Source organism: Eptatretus burgeri, chromosome 5 (genome assembly GCF_056783735.1).
Source record: "Eptatretus burgeri isolate ZD-2024b chromosome 5, Ebu_testis_v1, whole genome shotgun sequence".
Taxonomy (NCBI): Eukaryota; Metazoa; Chordata; class Myxini; order Myxiniformes; family Myxinidae; genus Eptatretus; species Eptatretus burgeri.
This window is the reverse complement of record NC_140965.1, coordinates 123575371-123599008: the sequence shown is the minus strand read 5'-3', so window position 1 is coordinate 123599008 and position 23638 is coordinate 123575371. Positions and strand designations below refer to the sequence as shown.

General features: G+C 39.7%; 1 protein-coding gene and 1 pseudogene across 2 annotated transcripts in view; both read left to right on the top strand.

Moving 5' to 3' along the window:
* Positions 1–13098, top strand: part of LOC147027273 (uncharacterized) — a 14021-nt pseudogene extending 923 nt beyond the window's left edge.
* The window catches only part of PHYHIPL (phytanoyl-CoA 2-hydroxylase interacting protein like), a 96212-nt gene that overhangs the window by 1664 nt on the left and 70910 nt on the right, over positions 1–23638 (top strand). The gene's annotated exons all lie outside the window — the stretch shown is intronic.

Here is a 23638-nt window from a genome sequence, read left to right as displayed (position 1 = left end):
CTTACTTGTACTTGTCTCTTTCACATTCCCCCAACGACGGGTTGGGACACAATTCGAGTAAAAGGACAGAAGGACCGACAAACGGTTTTGCACAGATGTCGTGCATTGTGAACGAAGTCATGAAATGACACGAGGGAGACTCCAAGGACCGTGTGTGTGCGTGTCGAGGTGAACACGTACGCACGATGAGGGACGTTGAATCAGTCGCTATGGGTGTAAGTGGATTCCGTTTAGAGAACACACATGTTGGTGTTAACTAAACGATCGGGGAGCTACATACCTGCGAACAAAAATGGGACATTATTTTCTTGCACAAAATTAAATACAACATTAGGTTCTGTTTTGAGGACCGCAGAAGTATGTCGCCAAAACGAGACGAGAGGTTGTTCAGTAAGTACGTGGGCTCAAGGAGAATGGAGGAAAATATACCACGACGACAACTACTACTACTACTACTACTACCAGCACGACTACTACGTTAATGGACCCAACAATTATTCCCACCTTCTTTTGAGGAAAGACCAGACAATGTTTTTTGGGGCCGTCTTTCACGAACCGACTGGACAGGCCTTCCGTTCCGCAAGGCGTGATTTGGGCAGGATTTGTCATTTTCTCAGGGTCCCGGTGATAACTCACGAACTAACCAGGGAGGATTTTTTTTTGTATACCTCGTCGAGGCTCCGATGAGAGCAACACTCAACACACAGCAAGGGGGGCATGAGACAAGAGGGGCGAGAGTGGGAAGGACAAAACAGTGGGGAACAGAGACATAAGGAGTTCTGGTGAAGGGAGAGGGATGGGACGGGGAACACGGGGTATACAAGATGGACATTGCAGGGACTTTCAGGAAGGAAAGCAGGGAATTTGAAGGAGGTGGGCTTGGGTGGCTTATCGGGGGTGGAAAAGATCGAGGATTTGGATGGGGGATGATAGGTGGTGGTGAACAGCTGTTTTGAAGGCCTGGAGGGAAGAATGGGATTGAATAGAGTGAGGGAGTTTATTCCAAAGGAGGGAAAAAAGAAAGAGGAATGAAAGAGTGAAGGTGAGCAGTGATTCGTCATTTTGGTAGTTTTACCAGAAGGGGGTTGTTGGCTGACCTGGAGCGCCCTGTGGAAATGTGGAGGGGACAAATCGCAGAGAGAGCAGGGGGGCGAGGCTGGAGAGGGGACAGTAGAAGACAGAAAGACCACCGACCAGCCTGCGGATGGGGGGAGGGGGGTTCTAAACGGTCTTTTCAGAGAGACATAGTGAGAGTGTGAGATTTTTCCGGATTGAAAGACATTTTCCACGTGTTGGACCAGTTTGCGATTTTATCCAGATCTGCAGTGAGCGAAGAAGCTGCTGCTTGCCGGTCTGAGGGATGACCGATGGTAGGGCAGAGGGTGGAGTCATCAGCAAAGAGAAAAAGAGGATTTTTTAGAGAGTCGGAAACATCATTGATGAAAACCAGAAAAAGAACAGGGCCCAGAACGCTACCTTGAGGAACTCCAGCCTGCACAGGAAGAGGGGATGAAAGAACTCCATTTAGGGCCAAACGTTGACTGCGACAGGAGAGGAAGTCTGGGAGCCATGAGTGGACATGGCCTTGGATACCATAGGAAGAGAGTTTGGTGAGCAGGGCAGGGTGCCAGACCGTGTCAAAAGCACGTATGTGATGTGTCCATCGATAAGGCTCAGATTTCCTGTCTGGCATTGAGGACCTCCATCCATTGTTGGGAGAGCAGAAGCAACATATCCAGGGTAGAGTATCCTGGTCTGAAACCAAATTGATGATCGGAAATCAAGCCATTGGAAAAGAGGAAGAATTTAATGTCTGAAGCGATGATGGATTCCATAAACTTGCTGATAATTGGGAGAAGGCTGATTGGTCTGTAGTTGCAGGGATCTGTTTTTGCACCTTTTTTATGCAGGGTGGTAATGTTTGCTGATTTCCAAGCAGATGGCAGATGACCTTGAGCAAATGAGACGGTGAATAGAACAGAGAAAGGGTGAGCAAGGGCAGAAGAGCAGGTTTTTAGGACACAGGCTGATGCCTTCCAGACCAGTTGCAGAATCTGAGTGGAGGTTTGACAGCAAGCTCTCCACGTTGTCAGGAGAAAACGACACAGAGTCCAGGGACAGTTGGGTGTGACTGGGTAAGGTGGGTAGAGAAAGCGACGGGTTTTGGTCACAAGATTTAGCTGCAAACACCGAGTTTAGGTATTTAGCCTTTTCACGTGTGGTATCAGCAGTGTGGCCATTTGAGGTAAGGGAGGGATGGAGGGGGAACATACACCAGAAACAGATTTGATTCGATGCCACCAGGATTTTGAGGAGGGAGAGAGGTTTGAGAGTTCAGACTTGAGATGAGAAAGATGTTGTTTTCTGGCTCTCCTGACGGTAGATATACACTTGTTCTGAGCTATATGGAAGGAACTGAGATTACCCTCAGTTGCGTTTGCTTTCCATGAGGCAAAGGCAAGTTGTTTCAGGACAACTGCCTCGCCACAAGCTTCAGTGAACCAAGGGCGGGAGGAAGGGAAGGACAACTGAAGATGAGAGCGGATAAATCTGGGCATGAGGGAGAGCAAGTTTCTTTAAAAGAATTCCCACGATGAGTTGATGTTGGAGAAAGTAGCGATAGGAGACGAGTCTATAAGTTTGCTGGCTGCTTAGAGACCCTGCCAGTCGGCTTGAGTGAAATGCCACACTCGACGGCGGTGAGATGATTCTCTGATAATAGCCAGAGAGATGTCGTCCACTTTAACAAGGACGTGGTCAGAAGAACCGATTAGAGCGGAGAAAGAGCAGCAAATATTGTCAGGGAAATTTGTCAAAATCAGATCCAGAAGAGATGGAGGACCATTGGTTGAGATCCGGGTCGGGAAGTTGACCGATTGAGTCAGTCCCAATGAGTCGCAGAAAGCTTTTGCTGAAGTGCCATGACAGGTGAGAGAGGTACCCACACCTAGCCAACTGGCGTGATGACAATTGAAGTCACCACATATGAGAAAGAGAGAGTTTGGATGAGAATATAGAAGTTGGTCCATGTTTTCGGATAGTGAGATGCAGATGGAGTCATCACTGTTAGGTGGACACTACAGTAAACATATAAACATGAGGTAGGAGTGGAGGGGAAGCCATAGCCAGAGGTATTCCTGGGGGTGTGGGGGAGTGAGGGCAGTGCATGGAGAGTGAAGAATACAGTCTTTGATGAAGAGAGCAACTCCTCCACCAGGACGTGGCTCAGGTCTGTCATACCAGAGGAGGGAGTAACTTGGGAGAGATACTTGGGAGTCAGACACGTCTCGGGGGAGGAAACTTTTTGTTAGGCAGATTCTGTTTGGTTTGTCAGTGGCAACCTGTATGGAAAGATCTGTATGGTTGGAGTGAAGGCCCCGGATATTTGAGGTCCACACTGTTAATAAAGAGGGAGGGGAGGAGGCTTTGGGTGCAGGGGGCGGGAGGGTTGGGGGAAGGGTAGGACAAGGGATGAGGGGGAGGTAAGGAGGGTTGTTGAAAGAGTGTGGGGGGTTGCAGAATAGCTCGGGGAGGGGGCCGGATGAGGAGGAGAAAAGGATCTGTGGTGCTGGGGGAGAGGGGGGACAAGAGGGGGAAGAAGGCATTTGAGGAGGTGGAGTGAAGAGATGGAGGTGAGAGGGCAGTGGAAGGAGGAAACTTTATGGATGAGAGGGGGGTGCAACTTTGAGAAGGATGAGTGAGGGGGTGAATGGTGGGAGAAAGGTTAAGGGGGAGTTTTTGAGAGAGGTGAGAGGGAAGCTTGGAAGGAGAAGAGTGTGATGGTTGCTTTGAGGGTGAGAGTGAGGGGTGAGAGGGGTGAGTTGGCACTGAAATTGGGAAAAAGGAATGGTTGATGGAAAGTGAACATTCATAGCAAACTGGGGTTTTTTAAGTTTTAGGTCAGAGATGTGATTAAGCACATTTCTTGAAGGAAGCAATAAAGGCGAATTCAGAGAATGGAGAGAAGAAACGTTGTAACAGTTGCATTTTTTAGGCAAGGTATGAAGGAAAGGTCGAATTGAGAGCAGTCTGTTTAAATAGTAGAAGAGTAGTAAATTATGATTCATTAAAGAGTACCACAGGTGTGAAAGAGGAATATGAAGCATTATAAGAGATCGTTTTTATTATTATCCCGCCCCCCAGAGGGAGGGAGCGGGATATTGTAATCGTTCGGTTTGTTTGTCTGTTTATTTGTTTATCTGTCTGTCTGTTAGCAACTTTACGGCAAAACAGCTTGAGCAAACACTATCAAGTTTAATCCACAGGTGGGCAATGAACATTTGACGACTCCATCAACATTTGGGTGCAATTTATTTAAAGGGCAAGGTCAAGGTCACGAAAAGATCAAAATAGTTTTTCGCTCATGACTTTGTCAAAAATGATATGATTTACTTCAAACTAAGCTTATTTTGAACCTTATTCTATTTTTCGCTTATAATCCTACCTATTCCTATAGTGAAAAATGCATATTTGTGAAGATCGGTAGGGTCTGAAGTTTTGGGGGTCATGGTCATCGGTCAAAATTACAAATTTTCCTTTAAAACTAAAACATGGTTACGAAAATACAACTTTACGGGAAAACGGCTGGCTCAAACACTGTCAAATTGTATCCACAGGTGGGTAATGATCCTTGGACGACCCCATTAACGTTTGGGTCCAATTAGGTCAAAGGTCAAGGTCAGGTCACGAAAAGGTGAAAATCGTTTTTCCTTCATAACTTAGTCAATAAATGAGTGGGATTTGTTGTGCCTGGCACCACTTGTTATTATTATTGTTTGAGACAGTTTTCAGCAGATTAGGTCATGGAAGTGTTGTAGAAAAAATCGTGAGGTGAATGGTGCAATTGGATCGGTAAACGCAGGGGGTGTAAACAGATCATGTGGTTATGGGAGAAGCACTTGGCTATGGGAGGTGTATAGTCAAAAGTGAAATTATTTATTTTAAATCAGGATTGCGTAACATTCGGAAAAGGGAAGGTTGTAGTAAAACCGTGGAAGTGTGTGGTGAATTTGGAACGGTAAACACAGTGTAAAAGCTGCTGGGTCGATGAAAAGAGAGAGAGAGAGAGAGAGAGAGAGAGAGAGGAGAGAGAGAGGAGAGAGAGGGGGGAGAGAGAGAGAGAGAGAGAGAGAGAGAGAGAGAGATAGATAGATAGATAGATAGATAGATAGATAGATATTATTATTTTTTTGATGTATTTTTGAAGAACAGGTAAGATTTGGGAAAGGAAGGTTGTAGATCGGAAGAAATTGTGAAGGTAATGGTGAGAGAGGGTCAGCTCAGTAGAATAAAGATGGTGTGCTGGCAGGAAGAAGAATAAGAGGAGGATGGAGAAGAAGAAGAAGAATGAGACTTGTGAGTGTGCAAGGAGAAGGGTAGTTTTTATTTTATTTTATTTTTTGATTTAAGACATGAAATAGTGTTTCGTTGGGAGGGATGGGGGACGTTAGGAAAGTGGGAAAGATAGAAATTGAGGCTTATGGGGAGAACATACAAATAAACACGATGGTACACCGAGGGAAGGGATGGGTTGGCATCAAGCACCCGGTAAGACAAGGTCGACGAAAACTCACAAAATAGCATGATTTTTGAAACAAAACTGTACTAGGAACACACAGTAACATGCAGGTAAGAAAATAAAGAGTTAAAATGGGACAGATAACGACCGGAAACTTAACTTTGAGATTGACACCAGAGAGCCCTGAAGGAGACCTGCCAATGCTCCAAACCCAGAACTGCATTTAACATCAAACAAATTCTTGCAGTAGGGGCACCCATATTTATCCGAAGGACAGTACATTTTGCGATGCTACACCATGAATGCGAAACACCAATCGGACAGTTTAGAGTCTGGTCGGGAAAGGAAAACACGACACAGCAAAAAAAAAGGCAATTACACTACCCGTGAGCTTACCTTCCAGGCCTTTGTGAATTATATAAGTGTACAAATCACATCGATCACGAGTCACGGCGCAGGAGGTGGTTTTCGTTTCGCAACTCCACTTGAGTAAATGAAGCCGCTGGAAAGATCCACTTTGTACAAACCATGAAGATGATGACATCTCAGCCTGCGATGTCATCATCCACATGTGCAATTCCAGAATAGTTCCTCAAGCTCAATCGAGTATCTGAATTGTACGACACTGCGAGTACTCCCGTCCTTCTAGCGGGTACTTCCGTCCTCCAAGCAGGTACTCTCGCCCTCTGGATGGGTAATCCCGTCCTCCAAGCAGGTACACTCGCCCTCTGGATGGGTAATCCTGTCCTCCAAGCGGGAGTGCCCTTCTCAGCCCACTCGGTGAGAAATCAGGGAAAAAATCTAAAAATTAAAAAAATCGAATTATCTCTGAAAATTTTTGAACAGAAAACCTAAATCGGGATCCCCTGATTATATGGTGAAAAAGAGGTGTCGATCAGCCCAAGGGACTTGGCATAGTTACCACGCAAACAGACAAACATGCAGAGAGACAGCACTGTGTTTTGTAGACGAGAAGCACCCTCTCCTATGTGAGCAGCCAGGGGGTGTTCTGTTATTATGCTTATTCAAACGTCTTTCAACCACCTCTCTGCACTGGAAAACGTGGGGACAAGAACACTGTACTGTAGTGTGGGGACTTGTAATACCCTCTCCCACTTACAGTGGTGACATGATACACATTTACATAGAGTGCATCCCCCTCCGTACCCGCAGACCAGCTGCAAAAATAAAAACACCCCTATGCACTAATTGGAGTCATGTTGATCCTATGAAGCAAGTCTGGATGTGATCGGTCCACAACTGTAAAAGGTGTAGCGCGGCAAACACACGCAAACACCGGTCTGCGAATTACAGTGAGGATATTACTCGAGTACTGATGTAAACTTCAGCTTAAAAAATCAATAAATACCCATAAAGCTTTACCATCTCTTAACATCATAAGTTAACCATGCTCACATTCATTTTACCCTCTATTACCCTCAGAATCAAAATAAAGCCCAATTACTGCATCATAGTCCCAAGAAGGTAGCCAGACATAATATAACACACACACACACACACACACACACACACACACACACACACACACACACACACACACACACACACACACACACACACACACACACACACACACACACACACACACACACGTCCATACATACATATACATCTACATACACACATACATCCATACTTACATCCACACACACACATCCACACACGTCCATACATACATGTACATCTACACACACACACACACACACACACACACACACACACACACACACACACACATACATGTACACACACACATCTATACACACACACACACACACACATACACACACACACACACACACACACACACACACACGTCCATACATACACATACACATACACACATACACACACACACACACACACACACACACATACACACACACACACACACACACACACACACACACACACACGTCCATACATACATATACATCTACATACACACACACATACATCCATACTTACATCCACACACACACATCCACACACGTCCATACATACATGTACACACACACACACACACACACACACACACACACACACACACACACACACACACACACACACACACACGTACACACACACACATCTATACACACACACATACACACACACACACATACACATACACATACACATACACATACACATACACATACACATACACATACACAATATGTACTGGTAAGAACTTACAAAAGTTATTTTGTTTGAAGTTAAAACCTTAACTTACAAGCAATCCACTGATTTCCCAACTGCCCTGATCATTAGCTGATCACCGTTCATCATCAAGGTTTCAATCCTTTCAGCACAGAACCTCTCCAAACGGCGGATCCACAACTCGTCGCAGGTCCACATCAGTAGATTACTCAACATCAATGGACCCACAACCTTAAAGTTGTGTCCAGACAGTCAGCCAACCCAGCAATGTAATATCCTTATTAAAACTTGTTTAATCATTACATTTATTTAAAGTATTACTCCATATGAATAGCTTTAATCATGCACCACTTTATATGTTAATGTATTAAGTGATAAACACTTTACGTTGCAGACGTGTCCATTACACAGCACCTCCACCTAACCATAGACTCAAACTGTCATTCAAATACTCAAACTGTCATCAATAACTCATTTTATCACGTTGCACTGCGTCTCCCAGCAACCTCCAATAAATTATATTAATACTTATTTATTTGTTTAGTTACTTACAGAGACATGACAGAAGTAAATAGACACCATGATTTTTAAAGAATTTTTTTATTGAACATTTGATCCATTTTAATACATAAATCGTATTTTGTAGACTTGCCATTTGCAGATTTCAACGCTTTTACTCTTTCAGACATTGAACTAACGAGTTCTGAAATTTTCTCTTGTGGGATTTCTACCCAGGCTTCACACAAAAGGTTTAGCAATTCTGCCCGTAATGTTGGTTTCTTGGACTTTTCCACACAGCTCGATCCAATATGGCCCAGAGTTGTTCAATGTGATTCACGTCAGGAGACTGAGTTGGCCATGGAAGTCGCTTAATCCCATATCTGTCCTGCCATTCTTTGGTCTTTTTTCAGTGTGGCATGGAGCTCCATCTTCCATGAACAGTGTTGTTTTTGATCATCTGACCAGTGAAAAAGACAGGGAGAAGTCCATCCTCATGGATAGAAATGTATATCGTAGAGTTGATGTCGCCAACACACTCCACAAGCACTGACCGACAAGCACTCCAGATTGCTGTCCACACCATCACTGAAAAACCACCGTGTTTCACAGATGGCTGTAATCGATTCAAGGAAAACTCTTGACTGGGAAGTCTCCAGACACATATACATCCACTGCCAGAAAATTGAGCAAATTGGGACTCATCTGAAAAAATGACAGTTTGCCAAAACTCCAAGGGTCTGGTGGCCATCTCATCAGCCCACTTATTTCTTCTTTGAATGTTGGCTGGTCTAAGAAGAGGTTTTCTCAGAGCAGCTCTCCCATAGTAGCCCAGTTGGTGAAGGTACCGCACAGCAGTTCTTGAGCTCACTTGGACCTCCTCTGCAACATCTGCTGTCTTGCAACAGGGAGTTTACTCAATGGACCACTTGATAACTCGAAAACATCTTTCTGAGGGCCCAGATCGACCAGAATGGGAAGCTGTGGAATCCTTGCCTTCGCTGGTGAATTGCACAATCACCCGATTAACTGTAGAAAGTGGAATGGCATGGTTCTGAGCTATCTGATGCTGGCCAACTCCACCTTCCGAATGGCCAACAATTCATCCTCTTTTTGTGTGTTTGTTTGTATATAAAGTTGAAAAATCAAAAACTTCATCTGATTTGATATTGAGGCATCGGATTCTATCTAAGAACACAAAGTTTGTGTGCACCCTGGGTTCGAGGCATAGTTAATTGTCATACAAAACCCAGAAACTCGTTTCTGCAAAGAAATAGTCGAATATTAGTTCAAATCAGTGAGTAAAACTTGCTTTATACAGATGAAATGAAGAAATTTAAGGTTTCTATTAACTCCTGCCATGTGTCTGTATTTTGTTTTATTGTATTTTTTTTAAAATATAAATAACTTCTTTATTGAATACATATATATATATATATATATATATATATATATATATATATATATATACATATATATACATACATATATACATATACACATACAGTATATATTCAACCCATAATAATAACTGAAGAATTGATCTCACTAAAATAATTAATTCATTATTATTATATCAAATGCAATGCAATGGGAAATTGTTTCCATGAAAACCAAGCAAACTTCAATAAAATGTGATGATGATGTCTCAAAACATTCTCACAAGACCTGATCAAACAATCAGCCAAATATCCTGTTTAACATGATGGAAAAAACAACCTTCTCAGCATGTTCCACAAATCATCCTTTATTGAACAAATTCTTGGTAATCTGAGTATCTGAGAGGAAAAAATATTGTAACCCATTTTAATTGGTCCATTACTTCCTGAAAAGGTGTACAAGACTACAGAAACTGAAATCATCAACTTTATGATTCTGCACTTGTACTAAAACCATTCTGTCCAACTCGAACCAGCATATCCAGACATGCAGGAACTGTATAATCATTACCACTCCTGTTTACAATCAGGCTCTTTGAATAAATCTTTTGAAGCTGCCGATCAAAAAAATTTATAGTGAACCATACAAATATCATCGATATAACGACATGTATGAGATAACATTTTACATAATCCTAATTTTTTTCTCCTTCATCAGTTTCTGCTTCAATGAAAATTCACAGAAAATAAGAAAAATGTCAGCTAGTCGGGGGCTCCAATTCCCCCCCCCCCCCCGCATGGGGATACCCTTAACCTGTTGAAACATTATCCCACATAAAGACACAAAAATATTAAATGAAATAAAATTAATAACATCCTTAAACTTCTGCTATCAAAACAATGAAAACTTGAGTATTTATTTTTACAAAAGAATGCTCGATCAAAGCTGACACATAAAAACTTATTAAAAGAGTTAAAAAAAACCTTGTCAATCACTTTGAAGAGTGAATCCCTCACTAGTACTAAATCCAAATTTGTACATAAAGTTAAAAAAAATCAAAAACTTCAACTGACTTGATATTGAGGTATCTAATTCTATCTAAGAACTCTATATAATAATTAATGCACCAGAAAGTGTTAATACCAGAAATCTTCTCAATTACGAAACAATATTTCCTGAACTGTTCCCTAACAACTTGTAAGTCTGAGTTAACGATAACCGATAACTGTTTGGTGGAACACTGCCTGGTACCCGCTATAAACCTATACTTGTACGGGTTCTTATGAAGCTTTGGAATCCAGAAAAGTCGAGGAATACAAAGATTTACCTGATTATATTTAATCCTGAAATTATTAACGAAAACTTCCTGATGATCAGAAATAACATCTTCGAGTGACTTTTGACAAGGAACGTACATATGTGCTATTTCCTATAATAGTAAAAGTAACTGTATCAATGCCTAACTCTCTTCATAAAACCTATTCATAAAACAATTCACAAACCACAACAGAATTATTAGAAGCCATATCTGCTGGAGCTATTACGGAGCTGTCCTGGAAATCCAGAATGTCTTTATGAACACTCGGCTTGTTCAACACTGGTTTAGACTGACCCAGTGAAAACAAGCCCCGACTACGAAAAAATGTAATCCTATTATCCAGATCTTCCACAACTCTGTTTAAAGATAACTTATACTTGGTGTACATTTTGCTAACAAAATTCGATAGTCCAGCAGCTGAGGGGGGTAACCCTAACATCTCTGATAAAGTTTTTTTCTCTGCTGATAAAATTCATCTCTGGGGTGTATCTAATGATATCCAGGTGGGTGTGAACCTGTCACCCTTGAGCAATTTGAAATATTCAAGATGGCGTCCAAGATGGCTGCCAAAATTGACTAAAAGTAGAAAATTCATGTTATTTCAGTATTTTCCTCGATAGACCTATGAGTTTTTGGATGTCATATATGTTTTAGAGTCCACTAATTTAAATAAAAAGAGTTTGTGAAGTATTTGCTGTACCGTTACTGTAGTAACTACCAATTATAACTATGATTATGTTGGTTAAAGATGGTTCAAACAACCAAATTGCCATAATTTCAAGAAAATGTTTATTGTTGCATTATTTTGTTGTTTTTCTATACATGAACTAATGACAATAATGTTTTACATAAAATAGAATTAACGAGTAATGAAGTTATGGTGCCATGGTAACCATGACAACCAATGCAATTGTGATGTTTGTAATAAGCGCTGAAGATATATAACATAAAACTGTGCATTTCTGATCTAAGTTAAATGTTTTCAAACTCTTAGATCATGGTGGTTAAATTTGATTAATAAATTGTTTAATGTGGCCATGGTAACCACAAAAATGACATCCCTCACCATAAGCTGGTAGTTACTGGAAGTGACTGTTCCAGTGGAGATCAACCAAAGTGTGGTTATTAGGCGTTGTGATATGACCACAAACCAGGGAGAGGGTGATACCATTATTGTGCAGCAAATTGCATCTGTAAAGCCTAATAAGGCACTCGTGGTAGCAGACGATACAGATATATGAGTATTTGTACTCTTGCTGCACTTTACATTCAATGGACAAATTTCTTGCCCTGTCACGATGGTGTCTCCAGTGAAGGGTCGTGCTGCTATCGACATCAGAGCCAGTGTGGAAAAGCATCATGAGATTATTCCAGATTTACTAGCAACCAATGGACTCACAGGATGTGATACCATCGCCACTTACTTCGGAATTGGCAAAGGAATTGCCTTAAAGGTGCTACGTACTGGTCGTCATTCTCTAAGTTTCCTTGGGGACACCAGTGTACATATATCTGAGATAAGAAAGCAAGCCACACTATTCATGTCATCATGCTATGGTGTACCGGAATGTCAGTCCATGACAAATGCGCAACAGAAACTGTGGGCCTCTAAAGTAGGCAGAAGTACCGCTTGTGCCCCGAAACTTCCGTCTCTTCCTCCAACACATGAAGCGTTCATGGAGAATGTTGCTCGCGCCCACCTCCAAGTTGCAGTATGGAAGAAGGCAATAGATGCAATGCGACCAGTCTTAGATGCCACTGTATATGGTTGGTATCATGAGCAGGGTTCATCATCTCTGTCACCTACTCCACTACCTGAGAATGTCCCTCTTGCTCCAGAAGAGCTTCTCAAATTGATTAGGTGCACCTGCAGCAGAGAAAATGCGTGTAAGACACGACGCTGCAGTTGCAACAGCTCAACTCTTGCTTGTACCATTTTCTGCTCCTGCCAAGGCAACCGTGCCTGTTTTAATGAGTATACAAAGCAAGTCATGGAAGTAGAAGACGAAGAAGACTCGTCTTTATTTAGAATCTCCAGACAAACTTCAACCCCACAAGATACCATGTTTGATTTGATGTAGTCACCATTATTTATGGCATGTGTACTTAACTACCTTAAAGAAGCCTTAGTGGCTTTTATTGCATTTGTATGCACTATGAATTCGAAATAAACATTTCATCTAAAAATATCTTTTTGATATCCCAGTCACTTGTTTTTCTGATTTTATCAATAATCCATCAGAAATATATTAATCTTTCATTCTTGGTGGCCATTGTGACCTAAATAAGTAATTTCATTTTAATCATATAATATATGTAAAATTAAGTTTTCAGAAGAATCTAGCTGTCATTAAAATGATATAAAACATGGTTCATTGTGTTTTTAATTGATACGGTCATCGACATGTAAAAATTAGTATTTTTCCTCATTTCCTGGACGCCATTTTGGATTCATCAAGTTGCTCAGGGCTGAGAAGGTCACACCCACCTGAATATCATAATATGCATCACAAAGATGCATATGAAGTAGAGAAAATAACCATATCAAGAAATTTTGGGTCCAGCTAAAATTTTCCTTTTCTGGTGCAGGACTATAGTAAAAAAAAAATGATTAAAAACATTCGGTACCAATTTACAGTGGCATCTTTGTGGTAACCATGACAACATATTACAGTTTATTACCAAATCGGCCCCCATACTGTTTATGAGGTAGAAAACAAATAAGATAAAATGTATAAGTATATACATTATATGCTATGCATCTTTAACACCTAACTAATCAGAGTGATCATTTTAGATAGTTACCATGGCAACAGAAAAATGCAATTCATCATCCTATTTTACTCAATGCAGTGATCAAGAGCATTTGCCAAAAAGATTAAAAAAAAAATGTTGTAATGAACATGTTCTTGAAATATATGGCAGTTTGCCACTTTTCTATATTTTACTGACATAACGGTAGTCATATTAATAGTTACCATAGCAACGGTACAGCTTATATTTCCCAAACTATTTTACACATATTGTTGAAACTCAAAACATATATTTGAACAATAAAATCATTGATTTCTGGCCGACTACATTGAAAGAATAGGAATTTTAGAATTTTAGCACATTGTGGCAGGCATCTCGGACACCATCTTGAATATTTAAAGTTGCTCAAGGGTGACAGGTTCACACTCACCTGGATATCATTAGATACACCCTAAGGGTGATAATCAGCAGAGAAATAGACTTTATCAGAAATGTTAGGGTTAGGTGAAAATCTGGCCTTTGGCTGCTAGACTAATAGACAGAATCCACGATTGAAGACTCATGCAGCTCCAAGATTGAGTCACTGGTTCCCTATATTTCGCTCCCATTTTCATCAGATCGCTAATTTCATGATTACGAATTATCTTCAAATCCCCAGAAACTACGTGTCCACAAGGACCACGTAAAAAAGGGGAACAGGAACATGTACAGTCAGTTTCCAAAATGTCCTTCACCATATCTACACTAAGAGTTTTAAGAAATTTATCAGAAATGAATGATTTTACGATGGTCTTATTTATGCTCACATTCATTTTACCTTCTCTTACCCTCATAAGTTAACTATGCTCACATTCATTTTACCTTCTCTTATCCTCATAAGTTAACTATGCTCACATTCATTTTACCTTCTCTTACCCTCATAAGTTAACTATGCTCACATTCATTTTACCTTCTCTTACCCTCATAAGTTAACGACTCTTACATTCATTTTACCTTCTCTTACCCTCATAAGTTAACTATGCTCACATTCATTTTACCTTCTCTTACCCTCATAAGTTAACTATGCTCACATTCATTTTACCTTCTCTTACCCTCATAAGTTAATTATGCTCACATTCATTTTAACTTCTCTTACCCTCATAAGTTAGCTATGCCCACATTCATTTTTCCTTCTCTTACCCTCATAAGTTAACTCTGCTCACATTCATTTTACCTTCTGCTACCATCACAAGTTAACTATGCTCACATGCATTTTACCTTCTGTTACCATCATAAGTTAACTATGCTCACATTCATTTTGCCATCTCTTACCCTCATAAGTTAACTATGCTCACATTCATTTTACCTTCTCTTACCCTCATAAGTTAACTATGCTCACATTCATTTCACCTTCTCTTACCCTCATAAGTTAACGATTCTCACATTCATTTTACCTTCTCTAATCCTCATAAGTTAACTATGCTCACATTCATTTCACCTTCTCTTACCCTCATAAGTTAACTATGCTCACATTCATTTTACCTTCTCTTACCCTCATAAGTTAACTATGCTCACACTCATTTCACCTTCTCTTACCCTCATAAGTTAACTGTGCTCACATTCATTTTACCTTCTCTTACCCTCATAAGTTAACTATGCTCACATTCATTTTACCTTCTCTTACCCTCATAAGTTAACTATGCTCACATTCATTTTATCTTCTCTTACCCTCATAAGTTAACTATGCTCACACTCATTTTACCTTCTCTTACCCTCATAAGTTAACTATGCTCACACTCATTTTACCTTCTCTTACCCTCATAAGTTAACTATGCTCACATTCATTTTACCTTCTCTTACCCTCATAAGTTAACTATGCTCACATTCATTTTACCTTCTCTTACCCTCATAAGTTAACTATGCTCACATTCATTTCACTTTCTCTTACCCTCATAAGTTAACTATGCTCACATTCATTTTACCTTCTCTTACCCTCATAAGTTAACTATGCTCACATTCATTTTAACTTCTCTTACCCTCATAAGTTAACTACTCTCACATTCATTTTACCTTCTCTTACCCTCATAAGTTAACTATGCTCACATTCATTTTACCTTCTCTTACCCTCATAAGTTAACTATGCTTACATTCATTTTACCTTCTCTTACCCTCATAAGTTAACTATGCTCACATTCATTTTACCTTCTCTTACCCTCATAAGTTAACTATGCTTACATTCATTTTACCTTCTCTTACCCTCATAAGTTAACTATGCTCACATTCATTTTACCTTCTCTTACCCTCATAAGTTAACTATGCTTACATTCATTTTACCTTCTCTTACCCTCATAAGTTAACTATGCTCACATTCATTTTACCTTCTCTTACCCTCATAAGTTAACTATGCTCACATTCATTTTACCTTCTGTTACTACCATACGTTAACTATGCTCACATGCATGAGATGGTTGGGTCATGTGTTGAGGAAGGATGAAAGTGACTGGGTGAGAGGAATGTTGGAAATGAGTGTAGTCGGAAGTCGAGGACGGGGAAGACCGAGAAAAACTTGGCTGAAGGTGGTGGAAGAAGAAATGTGGGCAAGGAGATTAAGAAGGGGAGATGCAGAAAATAGGGTAAAGTGGAGAAGATTGTCATGGGGCCTGCAAGGCTAACCCCTACTTTCGCAGGAAAAATGGCCTAAAAATGCTTCATAAGGGAACTATGCTCACATTCCTCAGATCTGGAAATGGATTTTTTTTTCGCTTTGAAGGCTATGCCTTTAAAAACTTCCAATTATCCTTCATTCGCGACTGATTCAATTTCTACAATGACATTACAAATCATCCGAATTGTGCGGATCTTTACAGCACTTATTATTTATGTTTACGTCAACGTTTGAAAGGAGATCGGTCTGCTGTGTCGTCTGGTATTAAGACTTATTTATATAATCATTTCAATGAGGTTGGGAATGTTTTTAGTAGTTGTTACATTCAAATTATAAACTCAGTTAATGGTAAAGATTTTGATAAGAAAGAGGAGTGTGATGTTGAGCTAGGGCACAGAGAGGATTTTTGGATCAGGACACGGTGTGTGATCTATCCTTTGGGCTTTACTGACAGGGTACAAGGAACTGGGTCAGTTTCTCAAGGTAATGTTTTCGGTAACGAGTATTTTGCTAATCCAATCAGAAGGAGACCCAGAGGTCATGTGCGTCATAGTCGGTGTCATACGGCTCCCAAAATGGAAATCTCCGGGATTATTGATAAACTTAAAAGTTTTTATGAAGCAAAAGTTTTTCATGATGTTTATGTTCTTCTGAGGTCATGTTCCAAACAAGTTTTAGCTAATATTCTCTGGAGTTTCGCAGGTTCATACGACATGTGCTCGTTTTTGATCAAAGCTTTTGGAGCAGGGTTGTGATTAAAAAGTCTACTCCCAAAGTTGATATGATCCGTGAGTTCTTAGTTTGTGATTTTTCCAGCAAGCAGGTCGATAGGCTTCGGTTTCATTCTATTTCTAGGGATACTAGTGTTGAGAGTTTATAACCAAATCATGTAAGGGAGCGAACCCAATTGAAGGTTTATTTCACTTTCACTAAGACAATAGGGACAATCCTTATTAAATTATTGTAAGTTTCTTAAAACTGTAAGTGGTGATGTAGTGAAGTACATTTTGGAAACTGACTGTACATGATGTTCATCTTCCCATTTTTTATGTGGTCCTTGTGGACACGTAGTTTCTGGGGATTTGAACTTAATTAGTAATGGTGAAATTAGGGATTTGATGAAAATGGGAGCTAAATATAGGGAACCAGTAACTCAATCTTGGAGCTGCATGAGCTCTTCAATTGTGGATTCTGTCTCTAATTTTGTTAACAAAATGTGCACCAAGTATAAGTTGTCTGTAAGCAGTTTCAATGCATGGTTGAACAGAATTGTGGAAGATCTGGATAATAGGATTAAATTTTTTAGTAGTTGGGGCTTGCTTTCACTGTGTCGGCCCAAACCAGTGTTGAACAAACCGAGTGTTCGTAAAGACATTCGTGATCTACATGATAGCTACGTAATAGTTCCAGTGGATAAGGCTTCAAATAATTTTGTTGTGGTTTGTAAAAAGTTTTATGTGAAGGGTTTATTGAAAGAGTTAGGCATTGATGCGGTAACTTTCACTAGTATAGGAAATAGCCTAATGTTCCTTGACATAAGTCGCTCCAAGATATTATCTCTGAGCATCAGGGGGTTTTAGTTCATAATTACAGGATTAAATATAATCAGGTAAATCTTTGTATTCCTCGACTTTTCTGGATTCCTAAGGTTCATACGAACCCGTAAAAGTATAGGTTTATAGCGGGTACCAGGCAGTGTTCCACCAAACAGTTATCGGTTATCGTTATCTCAGAATTACAAGTTGTTAGGGAACAGTTCAGGAAATATTGTTTAGCAATTGAGAAGAATTCTGGTATTAACACTTTCTGGAGCATTAATTCTTCCTTTGAGTTCTGAGAGAGAATAAGGGATCTCATTATCAAGTCAGATGAAGTTTTGGATTTTTTAAAACTTTATGTACAAATTTGGATTTAGTACAAATGAGGGATTCACTCTTTAAAGTGATTGACAAAGTTTTTAACTCTTTTAATAAGTTTTTATGTTTCACTGATCGAGCATTCTTTTCTAAAAAGAAATACTTAAGTTTTCATTGTTTTGATAAACAGAAGTTTAAGGTTGTTATTAATTTTATTTTATTTAATACTTTGTGTCTTTTGTGGGACAATGTTTCAAATGGTTACGGGTATCCCCATGGGAGGGTTGGGGGGGGAATTGGAGCCCCCTACGCGCTGACATTTTTCTTATTTTCTGTGAATTTTCATTCAAGCAGAAACTGATGAAAGGAGAAAAATTTAGGAATACCTAAAATGTTATCTCGTACATGTCATTATATCGATGATATTTGTGTGGTTAATTATAACTTTTTTGATCGCCAGCTTCACAAGATTTATTCAAATAGCCTGATTGTAAACAGGAGTGGTAATGATTATACAGTTCCTGCATGTCTGGGTGTGCTCAGTAGAGTTGGACAGAATGGTTTTAGTACAAGTGGAGAATCATAAAGTTGATCATTTCCGTTTCCCTGTAGTCTTGAACACCTTTCCAGGTAGCAATGTACCAATTAAAATGGGTTACAATATCTTTCTTCTCAGCTACTAAGATTTTCAAGATTGGATCAGTGAAGGATGATTGTGTGGAACGTGCTGAGAAAGTTTTTTTTTCCATCATGGTAAACAAAGGATATTGGCTGATTGTTTGATCAGGTCTTGCGTGAATGTCTAGTATCCATCGTCACCTTTTATTTAAGTTTGGTTGGTTTTCGTGTAAACAAGTTCTGAATGCATTGCATTTGATATAATAATCATGTATTAATTATTTTAATGAGGGAAATTCATTAAATAATATAATTAGTTATATATATATATATATATATATATATATATATATATATATATATATATATATATATATATATATATATATATATATATATATATATATATATATATATATATATACATATATATATATATATATATATATATATATATATATATATATATATATATATATATATATATATATATATATATGTATATGTATATATATATATATATATATATATATATATATATACATATGTGTATATATGTATATGTATATATATATATATATATATATATATATATATATATATATATATATATATATATATATATATATATATATATATATATATATATATATATATATATATATATATATATATATATATATATATATATATATATATATATATATATATATATATATATATATATATATATATATATATATATATATATATATATATATATATATATATATACATAGATATACATATATATATATATATATATATATATATATATATATATATATATACATAGATATACATATATATATATATATATATATATATATATATATATATATATATATACATAGATATACATATATATATATATATATATATATATATATACATACATATATATATATATACATATATATATATATACATATATATATATATATATATATATATATATACATATATATAATATTACATCGACAGCCAGTCCAAACGGCATCAGCCCACGTGTCCTAATAACCTGCTCCTCTGCTCTTGCTCACCCTCTCATTTGCTCAAGATCATCTGCCAGCTACTTGGAAATCAGCAAACATAACTGTCCTGCATAAAAAAGGTGCAAAAACAGATCCCTGCAACTACAGACCAATCAGCCTTTTCCAAATCATCAGCAAGGTTATGGAATCCATCATCTCTTCAGACATTAAATCCTTCCTCCTCTCCAATGGCTTGATTTCCGATCATCAATTTGGTTTCAGACCAGGTCACTCTACCCTGGATATACTGCTTCTGCTCTCCCAAGAATGGATGGAGGTCCACAATGCCAGACATGAATTCAGAGCCATATCCCTAGACATATCACGTGCTTTTGACATGGTCTGGCACCCTGCCCTGCACACCAAACTCTCTTCCTATGGTATCCAAGGCCATCTCCACTCATGGCTCCCAGACTTCCTCTCCTGTCACAGTCAACGTTTGGCCCAAAATGGAGTTCTTTCATCCCCTCTTCCTGTCCAGGCTGGAGTTCCTCAAGGCAGTGTTCTGGGCCCTGTTCTTTTTTCTGGTTTTCATCAATGATCTCTCTGACTCTCTGGAAAAACCTCTTTATCTCTTTGCTGAAAACTCCACCCTCTGCCGTACCATCTGTCATCCCTCAGACTAGCATGCAGCAGCTTCTTCGCTCACTGCAGATCTGGATAAAATCAAAACTGGTCCAACACGTGGAACATGTCATTTAATCCAGACAAATCTCACACTCTCACTATGTCTCTCAGAAAGGACCGTATAGAACCCCCCCCCCATCCACTTCCTCAACAATCCTCTGGAAGAAGTCCTTTCTTTAAAGCTTCTGGGTCTCACGATTTGCCATGATATTTCCGGGGAAAGCCACATTTCCAACTGGCCTCCAAAGCTAGTCACCGACTGGGAATGCTCTATCGTGCAAAGTCCTTCCTCGGCCCACCTGAGCTCCCAACCACATACAAAGCTTTCGCCTGTAGCCTGATGGAGTACTGCTCTCCCCTCTGGGCTGGTGCTCCTGCCTCCTACCTTTCTCGGCTTCACACTGTGGAAACCAAGGCATTTCGGATCATTGGCATCTCCCGCAATGAGGCTGAGGCTTTAGTCCTCTCACTCTCTCACCGCAGACAGGTCGGTGGTCTTTCTGTCTTCTACTGTCTCCTCTCCAGTCTCGCCCCCCCTGCTCTGTCTGCGATTTGTCCCCACCATATTTCCGCAGGGTGCTCAAAACTGCCAACAACTCCCTTCTGGAAAAATGACCAAGATCACCAATCACTGCTCACCTTCCCTTTTTCATTCCTCTTTTTTTCCCCACCTTTGGAATAAACTCCCTCACTCTATTCAATCCCATTCTTCCCTCCAGACCTTAAAAACAGCTGTTCACCACCACGTCTTATCGTCCACCATCCAAAACCTCGATCTATTCCACCACCGTTAATCCACCCCAAACCCACCTCCTTCAAATTCCCTGCTTTCCTTCCTGACAGTCCCTGTAATGTCCATCTTGTATTCCCCATGTTCCCCAACCCATCCCTCTCCCTTCCACAGATCTCCTAATGTCTCTGTTCCCCACTGTTTTGTCCTTCCCACTCCCTCCCCTCTTGTCTCATGCCCCCCTTGCTGTGCGTTGTGTGTTGGTCTCATCGGAGCCTCGACGAGGTATACAAAAAAACTCCATAAACAATGGAGGTATTTCGATTTTAAAAAAACGTATATATTATTTATAAAATAAATAATAAATAAGCATTAATATAATTTATTGGAGGTTGCTATGATACGCAGTGCAGCGTGATAAAATGAGTTATTGATAACATTTTGAATGACAGTTTGAGTCTATGGTTAGATGGTGGTGCTGTGTAATGGACACCTCTGCAACGAAAGTGTTTATCACTTATTACATTAACATATAAAGTGGTGCATGATTAAAGCTATTCATATGGAGTAATACTTTAAATAAAAGTAATAATTAAAAACAAGTTTTAATAAGGATATTACATTGCTGGGTTGACTGACTGTCTGTACACAACTTTGAGGTTGTGGGTCCATTGATGTTGAGTAATCTACTGATGTGGACCTGCGACGGGTTGTGGATCCGCCGTTTGGAGAGGTTCTGTGCTGAAAGGATTGAAACCTTGATGATGAACGGTGATCAGCTAATGATCAGGGCAGTTGGGAAATCAGTGGATTGCTTGTAAGTTAAGGTTTTCATTTCAAACAAAATAACTTTTGTAAGTTCTTACCAGTACATTGTGCGTGTGTGTGTGTGTGTGTGTGTGTGTGTGTGTGTGTGTGTGTGTGTGTGTATGTGTGTTTGTGTGTCCGTGTGTGTGTGTGTGTGTGTGTGTGTGTGTGTGTGTGTCCGTGTGTGTGTGTGTGTGTGTGTGTGTCCATGTGTGTATATGTGTGAGTGTGTGTGTCCATGTGTGTGTGGTGCAGTAATTGGTCTATGTTTTGATTAGGTTAAACACTCTTTTATCGATAGTTGAATTGTAATATGTATCAAAGTAAGACTGAGATTTTTGTTTACACTAGTACGTGCCCGTACGTGAGTGACCGTACGTGCAAAGAAAAAAGAACTTTCAAACCGCGAGCCAGAAACAACCACACAGGCCGTTCCTTCGCTCTCGTAACTGACGACTGGATTGGGGCATTGTGTTTATCTATAAATGCGCATAAGAAATCGAGAAATTATGAGAATACATTAAGTCATCACTATCCGGAAGTCCGTACGTTGTAACCCGTAATGGGGAACGCGGCTGGGGTTCTCTTCCCCATCGGACACGCCTACGCAGCAACGTGTCTTGTCATTGGTTGGTAAATAAATGGCCATAACTTGGGAAGCACTTGTCCGATTAATATCAAACCTTGATAAGGCACATCCTCAGGTCCTCAGCAATATATCTGGCAAGTTTCAATTAGATCGGACCAGTGGTTGTCGAGAAACAGTGGACAGACACAGACACAGACACAGACACAGACACAGACACAGATACACACACACACATTGCTGGAATTATAGATAGATGATGGAGATTTGTGGAAGAGCTGCAGCGAAATGGAAGGAAATAAAATGGTAAGGGAAAAACACCAAGGGCAGAGTGACAGTGAGAATGAGATCAAGGTGTCTGATTTTAGCGATTGCAAAGTTTCCTCGTTCGAGTTCAGCATCAAATTACTGTGTTACTTTTACCAACAGTGGAACAGCACTTTCATTTGTGAGGTTTCATAGGTTGTGACGAGTGTGTTTCATGCGTACGATCCATTAAACAGACATCAAAGTCCTTGTGGAATGTGGATTAGATTATTGAGTTGTATTCTTCGTCGTCGTCGTCGTTGTCGTCGTTATCGTCATATTTAATTCCATAATGCTTATTCAGTGTCCGTTCATTTACCTTGCAGAAATCCAACCGTGTGTAGCTCACTGCTGTCCCATGGTCCAGAAATTTTGGGTAGGAATTTGAAATCTGGCCGGGGTTGTTGACGACTAGTGTAACGATCCCAAGTATTCCCACTTTATTGTGGGATCAGCTGAGGAAGGTTTTCTTTGTTACCAAGTCCTTCACGAGTCAGCCTGCTAGGCTTTACGTTTGACTGAACGTGACGGGGAATTTAGAATTAAGCCAAAGTACCGGCGCACAATCAACTACTCTTCCCAAAGACGCTGTGATGATCTTTCACATCCACCAACTAATGTTGCAGCAGATGGGACCCTCAGCTTAACGTCCATCCGAGATGTGGTGCACTTTGTGCAGAACCACCTTGCCTGCGATGCACCAATCGAACAATGTATTAGAGGGTCTCGAATCGGCGAG